Genomic DNA, 24,606 nt, shown 5'->3' with positions numbered 1-24,606 from the left:
CCACAACTGGCCCACAAACTGAAGCCCAGCTGGTGGCGTTTTTCCAAGGATCTCCGCCTGGAGACACTACCTCTGCTTGTCCGTGTCGCAGGGACGCCCCACAGCTAGGGTTATGAGGTTATGTTACTCAGTAGAATGATCTAATTGGTGTTAAAATGACTTTGCCTTCTCAGGTTAGCATTCACTCAGCCATTTGGAATACTCCCCTCCAAGTTCGCTGTAATTTATGAGAGATTATAAGAAAAAAAAATTAACCTGGGGATAACTATTGCTAATGATTTGCTGATTTCCTCCCGTCTTCTAATTATGAATACACGCAACTGGGAATGCGTGAGCATAGTTTCATTTTTGTTTTCACAGATCGTAACGGGGCATGTGTGTCCCCTGTCGATGACGAGGAGCTGTGTAATGCTACTTCTAGTCTGTCGCTCGTTGATTTAGCTACCTGACGCTTGACGCGAACACTTCACCACTGTGAGTAATGCTGCTACAGACATGCTTGAGCCTAGATATTTGTGGCCACGTCCACTTCCCTAAGATAGATTCTGAGAATCAATCTTAATTGTGTTTTAATGCATACATTTAGAAGACTTCTGGGAAGAATGTGCCAAATATTAGGCCTCAAATGTTAATTTTGCTGATGCAGGTTAATGTAGGATATCTTATCATCATAAATAAAAAAAAAAAGCTGTTCTGTTAGTTTGATAGAAACTAAACGGTAGATCACTCTTTGGAACTATAGGTGTCTTTTTTTTTTTTTTTTTTTACAAGTGAAAGTGGTCATTCTGAACAGGACTGCCTATGAGAAACACCTGAGTGCTTTTAAATAGCTGGCCTGGTGCCAGACCCCGCCCCCAGTCACTGTGTTTCCATTGACCTGTGTTGGGAAGTGGTTTTTTGTTTGTTTGTTTGTTTATTTTTTTCAGTTTTTCAGGGCATTCTTATCTGTAGTCAGGGGTGAAGACCAGGGATCTAGACTCTCCAGATAGGAATCCAGTGCTTTGTTAAAGCTTTCTTTTGTTTGTTTTTTTATTTTCAAAAAATTTTTACAGATACTTACCTTTTCTCAAATCAAGTGCAAGCATGGGCTCTTGGAGTGAAAGGTGTGTCCTTAGAAGTGTCTACACCCTGTGTTGCGTTTATTAGCTGTGTTCTTTGGAGCAAAGTCATCTTCTGTCTCATTGCCTCTCCTTTTTTTACGTACAGAGTGGGTTACTCTACGGCATCCACCTTAAGTCTTTGTAAGAAAGGTTAACTTGCTTGCTATTGGAAGTACCTGGAATGTGCCTTGCTAACTACAGGGCAGTGACTTTCTGTATCATTTCATCCACTGATCCCATTCTAAGAAAATCTACTGGTCTGAGATCAGGTGAATGTTGGACACCGTCTCTCAAGTCTCTGGTTTTAACTTTGTGTGTCATGGCTCCCTTCTGCCCCTGCTTCACTGAGTCCTTGGACGAAGCTGAAGTGGAGGAAATAGCCACTCTATCAGGACCTCAACCATCTGATGTCAGCTTCCCTAATCCTCATCCAACCCAAGCCACTTCCATCTGATACCATGATACCAGTGAAATTTGTTTCCGGAGGCACCCTGTGGCTCTCCAAGCCTGTGTAAAATATTGCAGGCTTTGTTCAATTTTCAAAGCATATCTGCTTGATTGGGGCCTATTTGACAATGCTCCCCTGCACACCTTGTGCAGATGTCCAATAGCCCAGCTGTCCTGAGGCTGCTTGTTGCTTCCTGAGTGCCTTGGACTGACAGCTGCAGCATACGTCCGTGCAAGTCAAGGGGCACAGGGATGGCTGCCAAATGACCGAGGGTCACAAGTACAAAACACTTCCCATCCATGGTATCAGGCAAGGTGACTAGTGGTATGAAGATATGGAGTTTGATTATGGAATCTGTGAATCTGTGATACTCCTTGATCTCTTCCAGAGAAGACATATCTCGGGAAGTTTGGTTCTGACATGTTCATTTCTTCCTCCAATTCTTCCCTGTGTTGGACTTTAACCTCCTTGCTGGAGTTCACGTATTATGTTGCAAGAGAAGTTAAATGAAAGGAGATGAAGAACAGCAAAAACAACAAGAAAAAGTTTATGCTTTTTCACTGTAGGGAAGAATATAAACATCTCTCCTGTCGTTGACTTACCAGTTTCCCGTTGGGAAACTCGTTGGGCCAGCTTGCTTTCTGGAGTGATTGCACCAGCACAGAGGAGGGAGATCGGCATGTCCTGGTGGCTGTCGCAACGCCTGGATTTGCAGAGTTTCGGCCAATGTTCTGGAGTTCATGTTTTATTTCACAAAATGCTTTGCAACTGAGGCCAGTTATTGGCTGTGTGGCTATCTTGAAAGAATCAGGAGACCTTATCCAGTTCAGCAAGCCTGTGGCTACTTACATTATATATGTCTCATAATTTGTTATCACCAAAGCCTTCATAGAGGGTCTGTCAAGCTCTGAAATAAATTACCAGCACAAAAAAATTCAAATTTTTATGAATCTCATATTTTTAGGCAAAAGGTTGTTAAAACCATGAAAGTTCATGATTGTAAGTGTGTGGAGAAATCTTACATCTCCATTTCTTAGCAAACTCCAGACCCAAGGAAATGTTTGTTGGGGGAATGACAAGTTACTGGCCATATTAAGCAACTGTGAGCGTATCATCTAGGTTATTGAATTATATGCCAAGACTTCATATGTCTAACATCCCCTTTAAATTAAAGCGTTGGATGATGCTCCACTCTATTTTATGTTGAGTCACATTTCTCCCAGTCATAATAGAAGTACTCCTTGTACACTGCAGTAGCACTGGGAGCACCCTTTAGCGCAGCTAGTCAGTGCTGATGAAACTTCCGCTGCCCCAGCTCGGGTGAATCCTGCACCATAGGAGTGGTCCTGGCTGGAGCGTGGCCTCCCTGGGCCTTTCTCACAGCCACAGCCTGGCGCGGCTGGGGGTGGGGTGGGAGCCACTGGCTCCAAGCCTCTCAGGAAGCAGTCGGCTAAAGCGGGTCACGTTTCTCTTGTTTACTTGCCGAGGACGTTTCTGGTGCGTAGTTCTTTTGTTTGCTGCAGAAGTAATCTCTGTTACACATGGAGTTCAGACAATGGAGATGACCCTGTCTTCCATGCACAGAGTTCTCTGTCAAGATATTGTTGTCCCTCGCCGGGCCCAAGTCCCATTTTAGCAGAACGGAGAAAAAAGAAACAATGGAGACAAATTTAGACACCGATGGGAAAGAGAGGCCGTTCACTGTCCACCCCTGCTGCCTTTGAAGCGACGCCCACCAGCCCACTTCCTTTAACCTTCGCAGGGATTCCCGGACACACAAGAGAGCCCCTGGAAGCCGTGGCAGCTGCCAGATGGTTAGCTTGCGGCTCACCCCTCCCCTGACAAGTTCACCTCCCACGCATCCCTTAAAAAACCAAAGCAAACAAAAAAAACGGAGCGATCAGAAGAAACTCGCTTCATGCGTGTGAATCAGAAGCCAGCCGTTTGTGGCAGCCTCGGCAGCCCTTCCACACCCACTCATGCACTCCTCCCACGGCTGGGACAGGGGTCTTCTCCAGGACCACACCCTCCCTGAGCCCCCGCTGAATGCAGAGCTTCATCTTGGAAAGTCCTGGGTGCTGTGTCACTTCAGTTGCTGTAAACAGACACAAGGTGAATGGCTGATTTGGAAAGCTCCAAACTGGGCGCTGTTTATGCTTGGATATGTGTGTGGACTGCAGTGGCTTAGATAATGAGCGCACTAAGCAGGAGCAGTGTAGACTCCTCCTGGGCTGTCTGTTAATGAACTGTGACACCAGACAGATGCAGTTGTAAATACATAATCCACTGCACTTGGGAAGAGCTTTGCGTTTGAAATCATCTGTCATATCACCAGGAGAACTTGCTTTGGTTGGTCAGCTATGCGACTTCTCCTTCTTTTGATGTCTTTAATAATTACCTACAGATTTGGTTGAAATGTAACTTCCAAGTACGCATCATCTCTATCGCCACGAATGTCACCAGCTTCCCAAGCAAAGACGACAGTTCACACTGTTTTCTGCCCATCTGTGAGTGCCAGCAGCTACATGCTCCTTAATTTGCATAGATGCAAGGTGTTGGACACAACTTTCCAGGCAGGCTTGCAAGCTTTCCTGCTCATTCATTCCCTGATGCAGTCATTTCCCTTTGTCGTTTCTCTCCTAAGATCGCCACTTGTTGAGCAGAGAGGAAAGAGAATGTGGCAGGGGCAGAGGAGAGAAACAGCTAGTAAGCAAAGATATGGGACTGAATGAGAGAACTGTAAGACCAGGGCCGAGAAAATAGAAGGCCAGTGTTTGCTTGTGTCCTCTTAATCCTGATGAAAAACATAGCTGGTGGACTGTAAAGGTGTGCAGTTACTGTGTCTAACTCGGCTTAGTGGAGAGAACATGGAGGCATGGGAAAGTGAAGTGTATACTCTTCTGCACAGATCTTTCATACCTTTTTAAAACGTAGAAACGGTTTTCTTGCCCCTGTCCCCGACAAACCAGCATGATCCCTCTGAACTCTTGACACCCTCCGCCACCAAATTGAGCCCATTTACTCGGTAGGCACCCAACCTGCTGCATTATGAAACCTAGAATTTCAACCTTTGCATCTCTCCTTCTGTTGTTTGTGCAACATTGACTTGGTTCTCACCACGTGTAACCTCTCCAGGACAGCTGAGCATGCTCTCCAGCCACCAGCATGTCTCCTAGAGCTCCCCAGCTCTCGGGATGTGCTCCCTGCCTCATTCCTAGCCTCAGGAGACAGCAGCTTCTCTTCTTTTCCTTTGCCATTTGATTTTTCTCCATTTGGGTTGATATCAAGTCTGCCCAATTTTTTGGATGTAAATTGGAAAGGAGGAGGTTGTGTTGGATTTCATGAAGCAAGTTTGGCCACACCACAGAGCTAAAGACAATTCTAACTGGGTAAGGAATTTGTACCGCATTATGGTGTGTTCCCTAGTGCAGCAGCTAAAGGCTTTAAAAAGTTAAGGTGATTATTAATTAATCATTGTGCATTCCTTTGGTAGACTATCCCTTCCTGTACAGACAGTGGATTTATGGTTAAATTCATTATGCCTGTCCCTCTTGCTAGATACAAACGTGGGCAAAAACTTGGTTTGGGTTTCTTGTATATCTCCTCTCTTTACTCATAGGCCCTGTGACCATGGGGAAAATAAAAAGAGTGGTGTGAGACAGAAAGGAGAGGGCCCTGAGGACAGGGTCAACAGGAGCCATTCTGGGTGGCTCCTTCCTTATGGGGCCATTCTAAACATGGTAGGCATTTAGCACTCAGCCCTCATGTGGCCATGAAAAGGTCCCCAGACACTGCCAGATGTCCCCCTGGGCAGTCAAATCTGTCTTCTGCAGTTTATGAAGCCTTGGATTAGACTTTCACAGCCATAATTGATTTGTTCTGCCTGCAAGCCTGCTGGGTCAGAAAGCATGGGGATCGTGGCTCTGGTGTCTTGGACCCTAGCTCCATGTGAACTTGCCATGCATTGCTCCTGAAATTCTTCTCTTCAGGTCTCGTCTGTCAGGAGATGTCCCCAGGCCCCTCGCTGTGTGAACAAACCCCGTAAACGACACAGCTCTCTTCTCTGCCCCTTGCCTTTTATCACACAGCACTCGTCCTCACCCGAGTTAGTGTCCAGTTCTTGTTTGCTTACTGGTTGCTGGGCTCACTCTATGGAACTTGAACTCCTGAGGGCTGACATTTCAACCTGTTCCCAAATGTATTCCAGGTGCTCTGAGTGTGTCTGGTCAATGAGTGAGTGACTGGGCCCTGACACACGTGCAGCCAAGTGCAGAATCTGGTGCTGCCAGAGAAAAGCCTACGAGAGCGTTTGCTTATGTCCAAGGCCACAGCACCCTCAAGTCTTTCGGTTTCTATTCATTTTTAATTGGTTAGCATTGTGAATTTTTTCCCAGTGTGGAAGATTTATTAAAACAAATAGGTACTCCTGTTCAGGTTGAATGGGTCTTTGGTGTTTCATCTTTCTTTTCCATGGAAGAGGACATTGTGAGAGCAACGTTCTCTTTCCCATTTCTAAATCATTGTCAGGTTGCTCAAGGAAGTGATGCTGGTGGTTAAACCAATGACTCCCTCCCTGAATCGAACATCACTTCTTGCCTTAGAAGAAAAGCAAATGCAGAGAGGATGCGTATATACATAAATGTTTCTTTTCTTTGTGCTTAGTTTCTTTTTTAGCCTGTTTCCTGAAAGGAAGCGAGCTGTGCAGCACTCTGGGGCCAAACGTGCTGGAACTCGGGGTGCTTATTTGCACTGGAATGTCTTTCTCATGAATGGACACATTTTGGTTTTGCAGGAAGCCTCATGCCTCCAGGGCCCAGGTGCGGTCACAGTCGTGTGGTGTGGGGTTGCTGGGGCCAGGATGCACAGCCATGCTGAGTGAGCTTCGAGGTTCCCTCCTGTGTGTGCCTTCCTCACTGTGCCTCCAGAGAAGTGTGCTGTGGGCTTGCGGCTACAGCCTGCAGGCCAGGTGACCTGGGCGCAAGTGCAGCGTCTCATGGGAGATGCCTAATCTCGAGGTCTCATTTTCTTCATCTCTCAGATAAAAACGCCCATTTGTGCTCATCCTGTTGGATGACTTAATGAGATACAGAGTCCTGGAACGATGCCCAGGTGCAGCAAGTTCTCCAACCAGGTGACCTTTGTTATTGTTTCAATGCAGCCGGACCTCACTGACGAGCTTCATAAATACAGTAAAACCTGGCTGAGAATATCCTCTGGTTCAACTGTGTTCAGTTCTGACACAAGCAGGAAATGGAAGAAAACAATGGGAATTTTAATTTTTCTCATTTAAAAATAATACATCTCACTTTTAATATATATAAGTAGCATTTTTCGTAAAAATAATGGGAGAAATTTTTAAAATAGAGGAAAATTTTCAAAAATAGAGGCAGTGAACTTGTCAGTGTTTTTATGTGTGTGCGAAATGTGTGAGAAATGAATTAATCTACTATCGAGAAATAAACTCTTTTATTTATTTCTTTTTTACTAGTTAGTAACTATTTTGCAAACACACACACACACAAGCAAACAAAAGGATGTAAGATGAACCACTCCTGCCCGCCATGCTGGGACCACACATTTATACTGGGTTATAATTCTTTTCAGGAGTTTTCCTTCCCAGAAGTTTTGGATTAGGTCTGAAATCTAATTTTCGTATTATAAATTTTTCATTTATAACAGAAAATTTGCAAATGAAATGGGTAAAATGTAGGGAATTACCCTAAAATGACTTTCAAAGGGACAGCTCTTTGGACTCAACATGTGAACATTTGATGAGGTAGGACAGTGCCAGCCTGGAATGAGACAGCACTGGACTCCAGCGTTGCCGCCAGTGCTCTCCAACAGCACAGCTGTCGGCATTCAACCTCATCAGACCTCAGTCTTCCTGCTAGTGGAGTAGGGATACTAAAGCCTCCCATTGCGTGAATGACATATCCAAACCTGGTGGCGCCCCTAACACAGAACTAGCAGACACTTAGCAGAAAACATGATGTAGAAGCTTGGCTTGCAGGATTCCTTCGCAGTCTCCCCCAGCTAGTGAAACTGCACCTGGAGGCGGATCCCAGTCTGCATGAGGTTTGAGGAGAGAGAGAATCCCAGCCCAGAGGGCATCTTGGAGTGCCCTTTCCAAAGAGGTTACTGTTGAAGCTCTGAATTTCAGGTGATTCCTAGAAGTGCCTAAAGCCTAGGCAAAGATTGAAATCTCAAAATTGAGGGTTGCATGCTCAGGGTGGGAAGGAGAGAGGAGCTGACAATCTCTACTCTGCTTGGGTAGGAAAAGATGAGGCAGGCATACAGGTTGGGAGCCTGTGTTGACCACCCAGTGTCACCACCTCCAAGATAGCTTGTTATGCTGGAGTCTCCTATTTGAAAAATTATTCTCTCACTTAAAGACAAAGCTCAGAAACAATAGCTATAAAGAATTTCAAAAACTTTGAGGCAATTCTTACAGGAAACACAAAGAGAGACTCTTTTATCCTTAAACCATGTCAAATGACCACAAAAGGCAGGAGCCAGGAGCTCTCTCTGTATCTCCCATATGGGTGATGGAGTCTCACATGCTTAGGCCATCTTCTACTGCCTTCATAGTCACAATAGCAGGAAGCTGGATTGGAACTAGAGCAGCTGGTCCATGGACCAATGTTCCAAAATGGGATGCAAAAATCTGGTTTATTACAATGCCAGGACCCAGCCTTGGTATTTTTAATAAATCCCACTAGAGTTTGCCACTCCCTTTCCATCTTAATAAAAGCCACATTGTTTGAGTGCATTTCTTTCTTAAGTAAGAATGGTTTTAACCATACCTACTATGCACTAACATTGTATGTGGTTTACTCTTGGTTTTCTCCCATCATGCACTTTGAAAATCCTAAAAGAGATTTTGGATACAATTATGATACCTATGTTTCTGAAAAAAGTTACATACTATCGGGGAAAGTTCCTAACTGAATGTTGAGCGAAGAAATGACAGCTTCCTATACAAGATCACTATAATTGATTACATTTAGTGCTCTCTATCTTTCTCTCCCTCTCTCTATTCTCTCTTGCATTCTCTCTTTCTCTCTCTCTCGCACACACACATACCTGAGCACTCAGTGAACCTGCTCTTTGAATGGAATGAATTAATCAAATTGCTATGGGCTGATTTCATTTATTATTTCACATCACTCTGTATTTCTCAAAATTTCTAAAATGAATATACTGAATTTGTGCAAAAACATATTAAAAATGTCATTTATGTTTTTCCCAAAGGATTACATCACTCCTATATTTTTAAAGAAGTAAAGTTTCATCTTTACTTTTTGTATCACTTTGAGCATCTCTCATATACAAGTGTAGGATGACATCTTTGCTGGTTTAGCAAAGACCTGAGGTTGGGAAGAAATCTACAGCAGAGTGCCCTCTCTGGAAGTCGATTAGAGATGTTGCTGGGCAACCCACTCAGCTATTCCAGGATGAAGATAAACATGAGCAAGTTTTAGCAAGTAGCTCCTTTTTATCATAGTATCTGTCAAAGTTAATCTTCCATAATCATAAAAAGCAAAGAACTATCAAATCCATTCTGACAAAACTCTCACTGGTTTGCCCAGTGGTGACACTGATGTGATGAAAGTTTTAAGCATGTAAAGAAGTGATGCCCAGAGTAAGAAATCAGTAGTTCCTGTTTTACACTCTTTCGACTCAGAATATTTTATTTTTGTGTTATAGCTCACTAACAGATATTCAGAACCACTGTATGATATAATTAGTTAAATGACAAAAGCTCCATTAACCTCAGAATATGTTTGCAGCAGTGTTCTGTTTCAAAGCTTGCAAATCCCTTCTGAAAGAAGGCAATCTGTATGGGGTTAAACCTATTGTCTGGAGCAGGCTTCTAGTACAGTGCAAGACATGGGAACCGTTCATTCCTTGGGCTCTCCCAAGGCTGTCACTTGAAATGCATATCAAATGGGTCTCTAAGCAGGCAGAGCAGCGTGTTCTTTGACAACCAGCAAAGGGAGATTCCCGTAGCGCAGCTGGGACTGGAGAATCCATCTAGCTGGCATCAACATTGGCTTCTGGCTGGTTAGAGATTCCAAAAGGATGGAGGTCCAGAGGCTGAAGATGGCTTTTGGGGGCGGGGGTGGGGGTGGAGAGACAGGAATTGTGGATTCCTCTTTTTTATTTATTTTAATTAATATTTGACAAATTAGATCAACTTCTAAGAACATAATGGTATCCCCTCTCCTCCCTCCTTTCCCGCTTCCCACTATCTTTTCTCTGTCTTTTTAAAAATAACTTTTGACATAACATAGTCTAGATTCACACCACAGTAAAAGGTTCAATATTTCACTGAATAAAAATTTTAGCAAGTGGAAAGCAGTAGTTTAGTTTAGTGCAGCACAGAAAATGGCTATTAATGATAATTGAGTAGAAAAATGACCATGTCACTTATAAACAGTAAATTATAATCACATATCATTAAAGCTGTAACAATATAAATAATAATAGAACTCTGTAGAAGCTTCCTGATGCATCCATATATCTATCTTACAGCCAGTGTCACTAGTCCATGTGGTGGCACATGTCTTCTACTTGGGATAGAATTGTCCACATGAAAAGTCCTGGGGGTAAAAGCGTGTGGTCCCCTGAGCTACTATATGATAATAGCAATATTTCTCTCTCTCTCTCTGTGTCTCTCTCTCTTTCACAGACACACACACACAGACACACACACACACACACACACACACACACACACACACCCCAGACACCTTTTCTGGGAGAATGGGAGTTGAGCCAGTTTGCTAATATGAAACCAACAGTGATATTAACAGTACATGTAAAATAAAGAAGGAAGACAATTTGAACAAATCAAAACCTCAGATGAACTCCCTGGGGAAAGTGTCCTGAGGTTGACAGAAGCCAAAAGTTCTCAGGCTAACAGTGTGTCAGAGTAAGATTACATGGAAGACAGAAGGAAAAGATAAAGAAAAAGCAGGGGAGCAACATTGTGGCACAATTGATCAAGTTTTTGCCTGAATTGCTGCTAACATCCCATATGAACACTGGGTCTACATCCAAATGGCTTTGCTTGTGGTCCAGTTCCCTGCTAATGTACCTGGGAAAGCACCAGAAGGTAGCCCAAATGCTTAAGCCCTGTCCACCCATGTGGGGTACTGGATAGAGTTTGAGTGTCCTGGCTTTAACCTGTCCTTGCTTTGGCTGTTGCAAGCATTCCAGAAGTGAACCAGCAGACAGAAGCTTGGATAGGGGTTGGGGAGAGGGTCTCCTGTCATTGTAACTTTGAAATAACTAAATAAAATCTTACAAAAAGTTCAGGAGGGGAGGCTGAAACCAGAAAGGTAGTTGTAAGTGAGAAGTCACCCTGACCAATCACCAGAGCAAAGAACAAGTCCTTTGAGTAGAATATAGGAACTTGGATGAGGAGTAGGGAATAGAGGAAGTGCAGCTCTCACTCCCAAATATGATCTCAGAACACACATACTTGTGAGAAGATGCAACCCACATGGCAGGGAGACAGTCCCTGACACAACACACACACTTTCGGGAGCCGTGGACTCTATTTCCCTTACTTTGTGTTGCCCTTCAACCAAGTTCTGTGTCCCACCAAGGCTAGGCAGTTGGCTATACTGTCTGGCCGATGAGCAGGTCCCTTGCCAAGTAACTCAGCCTCACTCTTGCTAGAGGAAGAACATTGTTCACTAAAATAATTTGTCTTTTGATGGCAAAGGAAATCAACTTGTAATCAAGGGCTGAGAATGGACTGAAGTCATCAAGGCTGTCTTGCTGCAGATTTGGCAACCTCACACGTTCCCAGGGTTATTAAAATAATTTACGTTTACAATAGGGAGAGGCTTTATGACATTGGAAATTTGTTTTAAATAATGTCCGAGCTGCTGGTGGAACTGGCAGCCTCAACATCGACAGTGGATCCCACGGGTCTCAGGGACATGGAGGCACACACAAGGAGGAATTGGGGTTTTTGTTGAAAGAAGACAAGGAAGGGAGAATGTCTTTAAGTGAAACCTCATGACAATCACATTGACATATCTCAGAGGCTCTACTGTGGTTCTGTTTTGTTTGTTTTTGTCTTGAAGGGCTGTAAATAAATGCAATGAGAGGGCATCAACATTTTTGGAAGATCCAAGATTTCCTTGTGTTCATATTGAGTCTAAATAGTTTTGACAGAATGCGTATTCCACAAAAATCTGCTTAAATATGATATCTTCTTTAACCCTGAAGTTGGGTTTTGCCCCATTTTAGGAATCCAGAATTGAGGTTCAGATGGTGAAGTGCTAACCCAAAGTCTCACATGTGGTGAGTCGCAGAGATAAGATGTGGGTTAAAGTCCCCCCAGCTATACTCTTTCTCCTGTGTTCTCTGTGTTACTGCAGAGAATAAAATGTCTTCACATCTTGAGTGCTCTTCAGCCCAGCAAGGTGACTCTGCACTTTTAAGGGAAGCAGTCCGTCAAGTCGGTGCTCTGGCTCTGGAGCAGTGGGACCCTAGGTTGGGCTCAGGCATCTGTGTGATGCTGCTCCACTGTCCTCTGTTGCACAGGGACTGTCCCAAGCAGAGACTGTGAGAATAAGGCTTCAAACACAATGACAGTGCGACCTAGGCACCTGATCTGGGACAAGCAAGAAGTCAGAATATGCAAGGTCAGGAACCCACTCCCCCCGTTTAGATTTTTTACTAAGCCCTTGCCCTTAGCAGTATGGAAAGCTCAAAGGGCAAATAGAATTTCTGTGTGCCTCTGATAGATGATTCAAGGAAATAATACTGTGATGTCTCATTTATTGAAAGTCTTTGTTGTTGTCTGAAAAGAAAAGCATTTATTTTTGTGAAAATGGAAAATGATGGCAAAGACTCTTTCCTCTTAAGATGATGCACAGTTAGCCTCTGCATTATTGGAACGGTTGTGATATTCATGAAAGCTTATTCATCCTTCACAAGTGATCAAGACAAAAAGTTAACCAATGGACCTAGAAGACAACAGCAAAAAGCCTAAGGCTCTGGGAGCTAATGGCCCAGGCGGTGTCTTTATGCTATCATCACAGAGTTATGTTTGGAGCGCATTTACTCGCTGGCGCAGAGTCATGTATGCTGAAAGCTGCCACCATCAAACAAAGTTCTTGGCTGTGTGTCCTCTGACTGCCAAACGCTCCTCTGTCCCTTCACTCAGCAGCTTTGCACTGTTTTGCTTAATGGAGGCAAGGCACTTTCCCCCACATAAAAGAAATTAAGATTCCACTATCGGCTCTAAGGAAGAAATTAAAGTCATCACAATTCTGATGTGAGTAGGCATTTGCTTTAAAAACGTTAAGCTTGCTTTGATTTGTCCGAGCCCCTTTCTGAGGGTGCTACATACAGAGAAAGCAAGTTTGACTCTCCATTCCAAGAGGACTGTTCATATTGCTTAATACCCAGCTCCCAACCCTGAAAATAGAAAGGGGTACTCTCTGCTGGGTAGAGGGGGATGAGCAGGAGAGCAGGGCAAAGGATCCAGACAGGAACTCCTGCAGCTGTTCTCAAGAGGGACAAAAAGCAAGGTCGCCAACAACGAGTCTCCCGAGGAAGCCGAGGTCAAAGGTGGAGAAGTCTCAAGTGCCATGGGTCTGAGCAGTACAGGACTTAGGAGGTTTCCTTCCAGGGTACCTCTGCCCCTTGCTGCTGCTGGAGGAGACTCCAAGCCGGGGCAACTGGCTGTCGATCACACGATGACATCCACCGGGGCGGCACCCCTGTGCCACAAATGACAGGCACTTGGAGAAGATGAGTAATCTACGCTGGTACAGAAATATCCCTCTGTGTCTTTACTCCACAACTGTATTTTTATGGCAATGAGAATAAAGTGCAACACGGCTAATGTGAGGAGTAATCTCCCCTTTGGCGAAACCATTGTTTTTCCCCTCCTGGTGTGGTGTAGCCTTGGGAAAGACACCCTGGAATATGGCTCCTTAATGCCAACTCTAGACAGACAAATGCTAAGATTAGGTGAATAAGCCAGAAGAAATCCCTGAGTACAGAAGCCCTTCAACAGCTTTAATGTCTGACAGAGAAGGAGCCAGGAAGACTTGGTTAGGTTGAGAACGTCCTCCTTCGAGTTTATTAAATGAAGATTAGCTGTGCGGTCCTCTGCACTGTCCTAACATTTTGGCTGCTGGCATATTCTCAGATCCCTGGAGGGGTTTAATGTTGGTTTCTCTGGACACGGCAACGGCTAGGGATTAAAAGTACAATGGCGTAGCATTGTTGTCAGTGTTCACAATTGCCATCTTGAGGCACAGCCTGCATCCTATAACGCCTAGAATTCAAGCCGTGGCCGCAGCACTTCCTCTGAATCATGATCTAATGTGCAAAACAATACCATACAAATAAATAGATTTCCTCCTCTTTGGTGACTTGAGTTTTCCCCATTGTGTATGTCTTCATTGGGCATTGAAAACGGGGAAATGTCTTGACAAAGGGTTTCTCTCACTTCAGGTTAGAAGCCTCTTTCTCACTATTATTTGTTGGTCTGATAAATTCATGTGTTATTTTCCCTCAGTGAAACAAGATGATGACTAAGTTCTGTGCACTCAGCTCTGAAGTCTGCAGTGACTGTTAGAGGGGCCAGTGAAGGTCAGGGGGCTGCCAGGACCCTTTGGAAATGTCAGTTTGTTAGTTTCATTGAAAGAAAGTTTGTGTTGGCCCCTGCGGCTGACCGAGGAATGAAAATTGAAGGCCAGGTTGTGGACTTGTGTATTGCTATGAAGCCATTAGGCGGAAAGTTCCATGGATGTGTGCTGTTTTTGCAAGCAAAGGGAACCACCCAGCCTCCTTCCTGAGCCTGGAGGAGAGACAAGCCCTTAGGAATCCTCCCTGAGCCTTGCCAGGTACTGCATGCACAGGGAAGGACGGAGAACCAACCTCTCCCAGATGGGCACTGCTGAGCCAGCAGCAGCCTGCTTCTTGGACACCAGGAGTCCCCATGGGAGAGTCCAGGAATGCTGATTCATTTGCTGCTAAGTCAGAACCTGATCAAGGCACGCAAAGCATTGTGAAGGATGCAGATGTGCGTAAGTCATGCTCCCACACATCAGGGGTGTGGGGCGGTTACATCACTGCCCAGTTTAACCTCGCACCAGGTCTCAGTGACTTCATCACAGAAAGGAGTTGTCTTGGCTCTCACTACATGTATGTTCTCTTCCTGCGCCTACCCAGCACAATATCCTGTCTCTGCCTCTCTTCTATGCCCTAGACCTGGAACCCATTTTGTGTGTTCTCATGAAGGCAACCTGTGCTTGGTGACTACATAAGTCATGATCTCTCACATGAGTCGTGTGTCTTTGCTGCACCTGCAGCTTCCCCAGCTGTGGCCTTAGAGAAATGCACTGAAATTACTACGCTAGATAGTCATAGGTTCCTGGGGCTACACATTTCTGTGATTCTAGATCCAGCTAAAATTCCTGAAAGGAGGATCCAGAAAGACTTGTGATGATGTTCTTAAAGGTCTCATTCTTCCAAGCCCCTCAAGGATAAGCCCTGGAGGGAACTTCCCTGTGGACATTCAGGATCTCCTACAGTCAGTGTTTTTATTATTTTTGTGTTATTTATTTATTTGTGTGTTTGTTTAATGCACTTCTGGCTGCTCTACTTCCTATCCAGCTCCCTCTTAGTGTCCCAGGGAAAGATGGTCCAAGTGTTTGGCCCCTGCAAGCATGGGGGCGACCTCAAAGCTTTGACTCCTGCCTCCGCCTGGCTGGCCCAGTCCCGGCCTTTGCCATCATTTGGGTATTGAGTCAGCAAATGGAAGACCTCCTGACATTCCATTCTAGCTCTGCAGCCCTAGCTTTTCGAAGGGCTCTGCATGTTACCCAAGCGGACCATCTCTAATTTTAAAGTTAGCCTTGTTGTTGTTCATATCAATCCTGTAAAGTTGCTTTGCATCAAGCCACACTTGCTGTATCTTGATTTATAGCATTTTAATTTGTTTATATTTTGGAAAGTTGTGGAAGTCAGGGGGTTATAGTCTGTCCAGAATATTTCCATCTCCCTAAATGCATTTTGAATGTCGTAGTCACTACTCATTGCTCTCCTACTCAACCTATGGAAACCGCCAATGTACTTTGCACCTGTATGCATTGGCCTACTTGCGACATTTCTTATAGTGGAGTCATTTACAATATGACTGAGAGTGAATCTTTTCAGTTATCATATCAACTTTGAGAAGCTTTTATCTATTTTTCTTGCATGTATCCATTCTGACAAATACCATCCCACTGGGTGGCTCTACAACATTCAGTTCTATTTATTCATCATACATTTGCAATGTTTCTACCGTCTGCTAGGAGTGTTCATGTACTTCTTTGTGCATGAATTTGTACTTTCAGTTATCCTGGCGACACTGGTGAATTCTGTGGCGTCCATGTCTAGCTTTCTGAGGACATGCCCAGCTCTTCTTCACAGACACTGAGCTCTTTCATATCCCCACCAGGAAGGTATTAGAGTCCCAGTCTTCCTGTATCCTTGCCAACATTTCTCATTGTCCATCTTTTGAATTATGACTATCCTAGTGTGTGAATGGGAACTCATTGTGGCTTTTGATTTGCATATCCCTAATGATTAATGGTGTTGAGCAGTTTTTTGTGTGCTTGTGGACTGGCTATATATCTTCTCTGGAGAAATGTCTGTTCATATATACAAGCATTTTTTTAGTGGCTGTATTTGCATGTTTAATGTTATTTATATAGACTCAGAAACTCTATCAGATATGTAGTTTTCAGACATATTCTTCCATCCTTTGTGTTTTCTATGACTTCCCTTGAAATGTAACGGTGTTTCATTTTGATGAGGACCAATTTATCTTTTATTCTCTTGTTGTATGTGTTTTGTAACACATGTAAGAAAGCTTTGTCTTGCCTAATTTCATGCAGATTTAAGTCTGTATGTTTCCTTAATTTTTTTTTTAGTTTGTTTAATGTGAAAGATGGAGATATCTTATATCTACTGGCTCACTCACCAATGCTTATAAAAGGTAGGGCTGAGGCATGCTGAAGCTCAGAGTCTGTGAGAAGTATGGACTCAAATACCTGAACCATCACCTGCTACCTCACAAGGTGCTTCCTATCAGGAAGCTGGATTGGAAGCAGAGGACCTGGAGCTCAAACCAGGCACCCTAGCTGGGATGTGGACATCCTAACCAACAAATTAACGTCTGTGTGATACGCTCATCCAAGTCTACATATATTCTTCTAAGAGCTGTGTAATTCCCTTCCCTTCCCTTCCCTTCCCTTCCCTGCCCTGCCCTGCCCTTCCCTGCCCTGCCCTGCCCTGCCCTTCCCTGCCCTTCTCTTCCTTTACCTTCCCTTCCCTTCCTCCCCCTCCCCTCCCCCTCTCTTCTCCCCTCCCTTCCCCTCCCCTTTGCCAAAATGTCATCCCTACCAAATGCCTTTTCTGTCAATGGGATGCAATGCTTGCTGGAATTTTCCCTTTTATGCTGTGAAGTACTGTCTTTAAAATACTTTGGGATAAGGGAGAGTGATGTCAAACACTCCTGTGTTTATGATCTCAATTAATTTTGCATCTTGACGTAACCTAGCATTCCTAGCTTGCAACTCACATTTCTAAGTGCCGTAAGCCCTTCACTAGGTTATGTGCATTCATTCATCTGTACGCTGCTGTGTTCTGTGTCGGTGTTTCTAATGCACATTAGGACATACAGTGTTTTCGGGTTTATTATCAGAGAAATACTGACCCAAGGGTGGGTGTGAATTTAGAGGTCTTTTTTCTTATTCTATTTTTCTGAAAAATTTTAGAAGGACTGATGTTAATTCTTTAAATGTTTGGTAGGACTCACCAGTGAGGAAAACTGAGCTGTGATTTTCTTTGTGGGAGTTTTTGGTCGTATGTAGTTTAGCTGCTTTAGTTGTTATATGTGTATTTATACTCTATATTTGATTCTTTATGTCTTCCTAGTAATTTTTCTATTTCATCCAGGTTATCTGATGTGCTAAGCATCTAATTCTCTATATTTATCTCTTGCAATCCCTTTTATGTCTAAGACTGTAGTAATAGCCCTTCCTTCATTCCCAATTTTAATTATTTGACATGTCTCTTTTTGCTATCTCTTATTAGGTAGACACTTATTATTATTATTATTATCTTTTCAAAGAGCCAACTACTAGTTTCATAGATGGGATTATTTTTCCTATCCTCTTATTTATTTCTGCTGTAATTGTTATTTCCTCCCTTTGACTTTATCCTGTCTCTCAGGGTGGGAGCGTTATATTTACTCTTCATCTTCCTTCTGGTTCTAATATGGGCAATCTGCAGCTGTAATTTCCTTCTAAGCTGTGATCTCACCCCTTAATTTCTGACATCCTCTCATTTTCACTCCTCTGAAAACATTTCCTCATTTCACTTATAATTTTTACTCAATCATTAAGTTACTGTGAAAGGTGAAAAATGTATACAGTGTGAAGAGAAACCAGAGTATATCTAGAGAAGGAGGATTCCCAATCTAATTACTAAACGTCTCTTGGGAATAGAATGTTAAACTTCTGCCTTTTTTTACACCTACAATGTCATGATACACTTAAATAGCAGAATATTGGAGTTGTGACTATTGATGAAGGACTGTTATTGTAATAATATGGGGGAACAGTGCAGGAGAATAGAGTGGCAGGGGAAATCCCTGTGCCTATGGAGCTATATCATGAAAACAAAACAAAATTTAAATGGAATGCATAGTTTAACATACAGTTTAAAATTGTGAATTTCAAAAACATGGAAGCAACCGTAATGCCCATCAGCAGAAGATTGGATAAGAAAGCTTTGGTTCATCTACTCCATGGGATACTACTCAGCTATTAAAAAAAACAAAATGCAGTTCTTTGTGGCTAAATGGGCCCAACTGGAAACTATAATGCTAAGGGAAATGAGCGAATCCCAAAAGGTTAGATACCACATGTTTGCCTTGATTTAACCTGTAATTTTTGTTTGGTTGTTTGTTACTTCTTGAACCTGTCGTTGATACTGTCTCAACCCAGGTGTTTTGAAGAATTGAACTTGCATTATTTTTAACATATTGTTTACTCAATACTATGTCAATTAATTCTATAACATTGTATATTGATGCTGATGTTTTGTTGGGGCTTTTAACTGACCGGAACTTTACTCTGTTAGCTCTACCTTCAGACCAGAGAAGGTCTCCCCAAGAAGCCACTGAACTTATCTGGACAATAAGATGCTGGACTTTATGCTAGGTATATGCTTGCAATGAAGGAATCTCAACTGAACTTGAACTGTGGTTATACAGCAAGGTGGAGGAATCCACTATGGGGGGAGGGTTGTGGGAGGGGTGGGGGGAATTCCAGTGCCTATAAAACTGTATCACATAATACAATGTTAATAACAATTAAAAAAAATAAATAAAACTTAAAAAAATAAAAATAAAATAAAATTGTGAATTTCCCAATATTTTCTCCTGTCATTAATTTCTAATTTAATTCCATCATATCTGGAGACTGTATTTTGTGAGATTTCAATTCTCTTCAATCTCTTGAGACTTGTTCTATGGTCTAACACATAACGTTTTCCGGAGATTATTCCACGTGCTACGCCATTGGGTACATTAGTCTATACATGTAAGTCTAGTTGGTTCATAGTCTATTCAAATCTTGTGTTTCCTCGTTGGTCTTTTGTCTGCTTCTTCTGTGCATTACTGAAGTCTTAAAAACTATTGTTGAAAATGTTTAGTTTTTAAAAAATTCTAACTTACCTTGTGTATTTTGGGACAACCTCTTGTTAGATACATGCACATTTGTCATTTAGTTCTTCATGTATTGGCCCTTTTATAATTATAGATATTGTCTTTTTGCCTCTAATATCATTTCTTGAACTTAATATTTTAATTTTTGAGACAATTAATTTTTAAAATTATGTTGTAGTTAATGATTAATGCACCACTAAATAGTTTAACAAATGAAAACATCCTAGTTCAGCAAGAAAATGGGCAAAGTCTATAAACAACAATCAAAAGAAAAAGATGTTCAGCTCCTCTAGTGGCAGGTGTAAGGATATTGAGTGTGAAACAGATGTTCCGCTGCTTTTGTGTGTGTGTGCGTATCCATAGTTCAGGCTGCAGTGTCACTGTGTTTATCCTATTGTGTGTATTTCTTGAAGCTAACATGTGGTTGTGCCACTTTTAAAAGCTTCCTTTTAGCAATCTATGCCTTTGATTGGTATGTTTAGCGCATTCTCATTTAGTGTAATGACTAATAAGGTGGCAGATCTGAAGCTCTGGTCTCCACCTCAAGGTTTGTTGTCATTGCTTTGTAAATTTCCTGAACTAATTCTGTAATATGTCTATGCTATTTGTTGCATCTGGTCACTGAAGTCTTAGCTCACTTAGGTTTACCAATAGTCAAGAAATTAATGGACTGAAATTTCTTTGAACCAGTGATTACTCAGCGCTAACCTGGGGCCCTGTGTCCATGGTGGGACACAGCTTCAGCACACCAGGGGAAAGATTGCTAACTTCTGGTAGCTTTTATCTGCTGTGTCTCTGGGCCTGTCAGAGATGAAATTTTAAGGCCATTCCAAGCTTTTACTAAGCCTGCACACAGTTTGGCATGTGCACACAATCTCGAGTCCCAGGAATATGTCAGATTTTTTTTTTCAGTCTCTGCCTACACTTTACTCAGATTTTTGTTATCAGTTTGCCATTTGCCTCCACTCTTTCTCTGCCTCAGTCAGCCATAACACTAAGTGATTTCTAGTAATTGTTTTTTAGACAAAGTCCTGGGGAAGAGACTGTTTGCTGAGGGCTGGCTCTTAGTGTCAAGTAACAACAAGCCCTCAAAGTCAGGGTTCTCATGGTGCTGGTGGACAGATCCAGCAGGGCGGCTCTCTAGGCTTGGGGTAACTCCAGACCCTTTCTTCACTGTCTAGGGAATCCCAAGGGGCTGACTGTTACGGCTACTGCGGGTGGAAGGCATGCAGAGCTGGAAATGAAAGGACAAAGACGGAGAAAGTGAAAGTGCCTCCGAGCTTGCAGACCAAGATCCAGCTGCTCTTGTGGAATAAGCACTCCTCAGGCGGTTGCAGTCCTGGATCATCGTCGCAAAGGTGAGCATGCTCATTTTGTTCCCTCTGTCAGTGTTCTCAGTGAATTTCAAAGGTCTTTCTCCTCCGTCCCAGCAATGCCTCTCCTTTGTTGACGTATTTCATTTTATTTTTACTAACTCACTCTACGTATTTTCCAATGCTTTTTAAAAATCTTTTTCTATTTCAACTGAAAAGAAACTATTAAATACAATAGGTGTTGTATTGGGATATTGAGTAAAGAGATCCTCGAAAGAGTCCCTACAGCAAAGGAAAAAGCAGACGCCCGTTTAAGGACAAGCAGGTTTGGCCTGGATTTCCAGCCGTAGGACTCACAGTTTTGATATTTGATTAATTGTTAATTTGTGCCAAAAGCAGTGCTGAATACTGTGCCATAGAAATCATGTTTTTCTTCACACAGCTGTAAATTTTATTTTCCAGGTATTCTTCCATTTGAATTTAGAGGGCCCTTCTGCCTGAGCATGCACAGGGAGACTCAAGCTCATTCTTTGTTAAACGATGGTATTGCTGTTACAATAATCACATTAAGAGACAAATGAAAGCAAAAGCTATTTAGTAATGGGAGTTAAGATTGCAACATAAATTTTCAAAGAATACTGCTCTATTATTTCTGCATTCTAGCAGTAATATGAAAACCCATATACCATTATGCATGAGGATTCAATCTAATTAAAACGTCAATGGGAGTCCTCATGCCGTGTATTATGTTAGCCATAAATGACAATCAGAGGTGCCAGGAAAGTCATTCTCTGTCCCTTTTGCATATGTTAAAGCACATAATGAGGGAGAGCTGAAGATGGAGCTGATGTACTTGATTCCAAATTGCTTTACTATTATATGCATTTATTGGGGAGTTGGGGGTTATACCTTTGTATCTTGAGGAGTAGTTGCCACGAGAGAAATTAAATTATTTATTCACTATTTTTATGTACATAGGTGGAGAAAAATGCTCTACATGTCTGTTGGGATGTCACCATTTTAATTAAAAATATTTTGGTAAAATGTTAGGTCTACTGTAATTAGTCGTGTGTTAATTTAATTAATAGTATGTTAATAGTAAAAAATAGTAAGTCATATTATTGTAATTAACACTGTGATGAAATAATCCTTGCTTTGTGATTTCTTAAAAATTAGGAAACATTTGTCCAGAGTAATTAGATGCCTTTTTACTTTAAGGTAAATTGTCATACTAAAAATAAAAATGCTTAGCAGTACCTCCAAGTTGCAAATAGGATGCGCTTCAGGAATTTGTATCTTCACTGTTTTCTGTGAGACCCGCTGTGAGCACCTGCTCTGTGGGATCCAGGCACAGGGAGTGTAATGGCTAACCATGCCGCTCCATCTGTATCAAAGTTTGATATTTTGGAAGAAGCAGCAGAGGAAACCAGAGCATTGCACTACCTGATGGCTTCTTTGGGGGAGGCAAACCAAAAATTATCAATATGAAGGGTTGAAAAGAAAATATAGTAGAGATTTCTGTAGGGAAAAAAAAACCCAGACAGGAAAAGTGGAACATAGGAAGTTAGAGATAAGTGTAGATGTGCTACTTAGAATTCAGTTTGGAGTTCCAAAAATGAACTTTTAAAGAGGAATATAATACGAACCATAGTAGTCACATTAAAAATACAAAACAAGAAAATGGTGAAATAATTGCAAAAGCATGCTTTATTGAGCCAAGTACAGTTGACCTTCTGGATACCTAAGATTTCATGCAAATTTTTAATAATTTAGAATAAAGTTGCACCTGTACTAAACATGCACAGACTTTTCTTGTGAACAGCCCCTAAAAATACAATGTGACAATTGTTTTTATAGCATTCACATTATATTTAAAGTTTTCTAATAACTGAAGGTCCTCTTTATAATCCAAAAATGAGTTAAGGGAAATAAAACAACACCTAAAATTTAGCTGCTCATTCAAACTGGCCACATTGCAAGTGGCACTGGACACGAGTGGAAACTTGCATAAGTCTCTGGCTTGAACCAGCAAGGTGTTTGATCAACTACAGGTATTTGGTAAGATTTGGTTGAAGTGGATTAAATGAGAAGCCCAGCCTGGTTCACCAACATGTGTAACAGCTCTTAGCTAATCAAAGATGGTGAGTATAAATTCGACCCAGGCTTCTTGACATCTAGTAACATGATGAAAAAAGGTCCAATGTTGACCTCCAGAAAACAAATTTCAGGAATTTGGATAGCAAAGGATGCTCTGAATACATGTCTAGGTCCATTTGGTACTTGAGATGGAAAGAGGGAAGCAGCAATAGGAAGAGTTGGCATAGCAAAGGGTATCTGCATTCCTACAAGTCAAAGCTATGACGGCAACAGCAATAGGAAAACAAAGGAACAGTAGCCTCTTACCCGTAGGGAGACTCTGATTCAAAAGCCTGGACTGAAGCCTCTTTTTCCAAAATGAAGTCTGTTGGCGGTGTGCAAAAGTTGTCAGCTAAGTACAGTGTCAGGGTTGGAGTGCAAGCAAGTGACATCGGGAGAGGCAGCATATTGGCTTGTGTCGCTCCCTTAAAGTGTGTTAGCTTCCCTGGGAACAAGGAGTGGATCTTTTCCTATTCTCAGCTGAGAGAGCTGGACAAGACCACTAGTGGACTGAGAATCCTTCCTGGGGAAGAATATTATTAGATAAAAGAATTAGTTGAATCAGGAGGTTTACTTTATCCTTTCTTTATTGAAAAAGTTGATTCAATTCACCTTATCGAGAGCTCCTCTCTTTAAATTTTTTAGAGGTGATGAGGGAAAAACAATCGAGGAATACAATATTGTTGGCTAGAAAGAAACCTATTTTTTTTCTCGGTTTGATTAGAGTATTAATGATCACCGCAATTTGAAGGGTAACAGTGGTAAGACACTATATTATATTGTTTTAAAATATTATTTATTTGGAAGGCAGAATTACAGAGAAAGTAGGACATGCACACACACACACACACACACAAGGGTGAGAGTGCAGATTTCATCTGAATCACTCCCCTAAACACTGCCACAGCCAGGGCTAGGCCAGGCTGAAGCAAAAGACTGGGAATACCATCCATATCTCAATGTGGGTGGCAGGGCTCCAGCACTTTTATGCCATCTTCCACTGCTTTGTCAGGCACATAAGCAGGAAACTGGATTGGAAGCAGAACAGCCAGGAGTGAAACAAGGTTCATATGAGATGCTGATATTGCAACAAGTTGCTCCATTTTATTTAATGTTTCTATGTACATATATTTAAAATTTATATATAATATATACTTATTATATATAATTTATATACATATTTAAATTTTATTTATTTTGAAAGAGTTACAGAGAAAGAAGAGGGAGAAGGAAGGAGGGAAGAAAAGAGGCAGAGACAGACAGACACACACACACACACACACACACACAGAGAATCTGCTGGTTTTCTTCCCAGGTGGCCGCAGTGGCCAGGGAGGGTCAGATTAAGAGCCAGGATCCAGGAACTTCTTCCATTCTCCATCATGTGTGGCAGGGGCCCAAAAACTTGACCTGTGTTCTGCTTCCCGCATGTTAGCAGGAGGTTGATTCAGAAGTGGAGCAGTTGGAACACAAACTGGTGCTGACATGGGATGCCAGCATCACAGGTGGCAGCTTTACCCACTACACCACAAGGCCAGTCCCAAACCACTGAATTTGAAAGAAAACCAGATTGTTTGGAAAGAGTTGACTAGTGTAAATCCCATCAAACTTTTAAAAAAAAAGGAATGAAAAGTTTCCTGATTCATATTTATTTAGTAAGTCAATTCTTGCAATTTTACAATTTGGGAGAAATGTTACCATGCCATAGATCAACACATTGACAAACAAGCCGGGACAAAGCTGATCACTGCCAAAGTAGATGCGTGTTCATCCTGTCTCTTTCAGAGTGGGCACAAACAGGAACCTCCAACGCTTGTCCCTGTGGAGCCATGGACAAGGACCCATCCACTA

At 42.3% G+C, this 24,606-nt stretch overlaps 1 long non-coding RNA gene across 1 annotated transcript; it reads left to right on the top strand.

Annotated features, from left to right (window-relative positions):
• The first annotated feature begins 359 nt into the window (after positions 1-359).
• LOC121163471 lies at positions 360-24,606 on the top strand. The gene is made up of 3 exons (XR_005884894.1): positions 360-474; positions 20,488-20,664; positions 24,541-24,606. It is a non-coding gene; the product is annotated as an uncharacterized LOC121163471 (long non-coding RNA).

The sequence above is a fragment of the Ochotona curzoniae genome, unplaced genomic scaffold (genome assembly GCF_017591425.1).
Source record: "Ochotona curzoniae isolate NIBS_2020 unplaced genomic scaffold, NIBS_Ocur_1.0 contig_64, whole genome shotgun sequence".
NCBI lineage: Eukaryota > Metazoa > Chordata > Mammalia > Lagomorpha > Ochotonidae > Ochotona > Ochotona curzoniae.
Note: the sequence above shows the minus strand (reverse complement) of the source record. Positions and strands in the feature narration are given on the sequence as shown.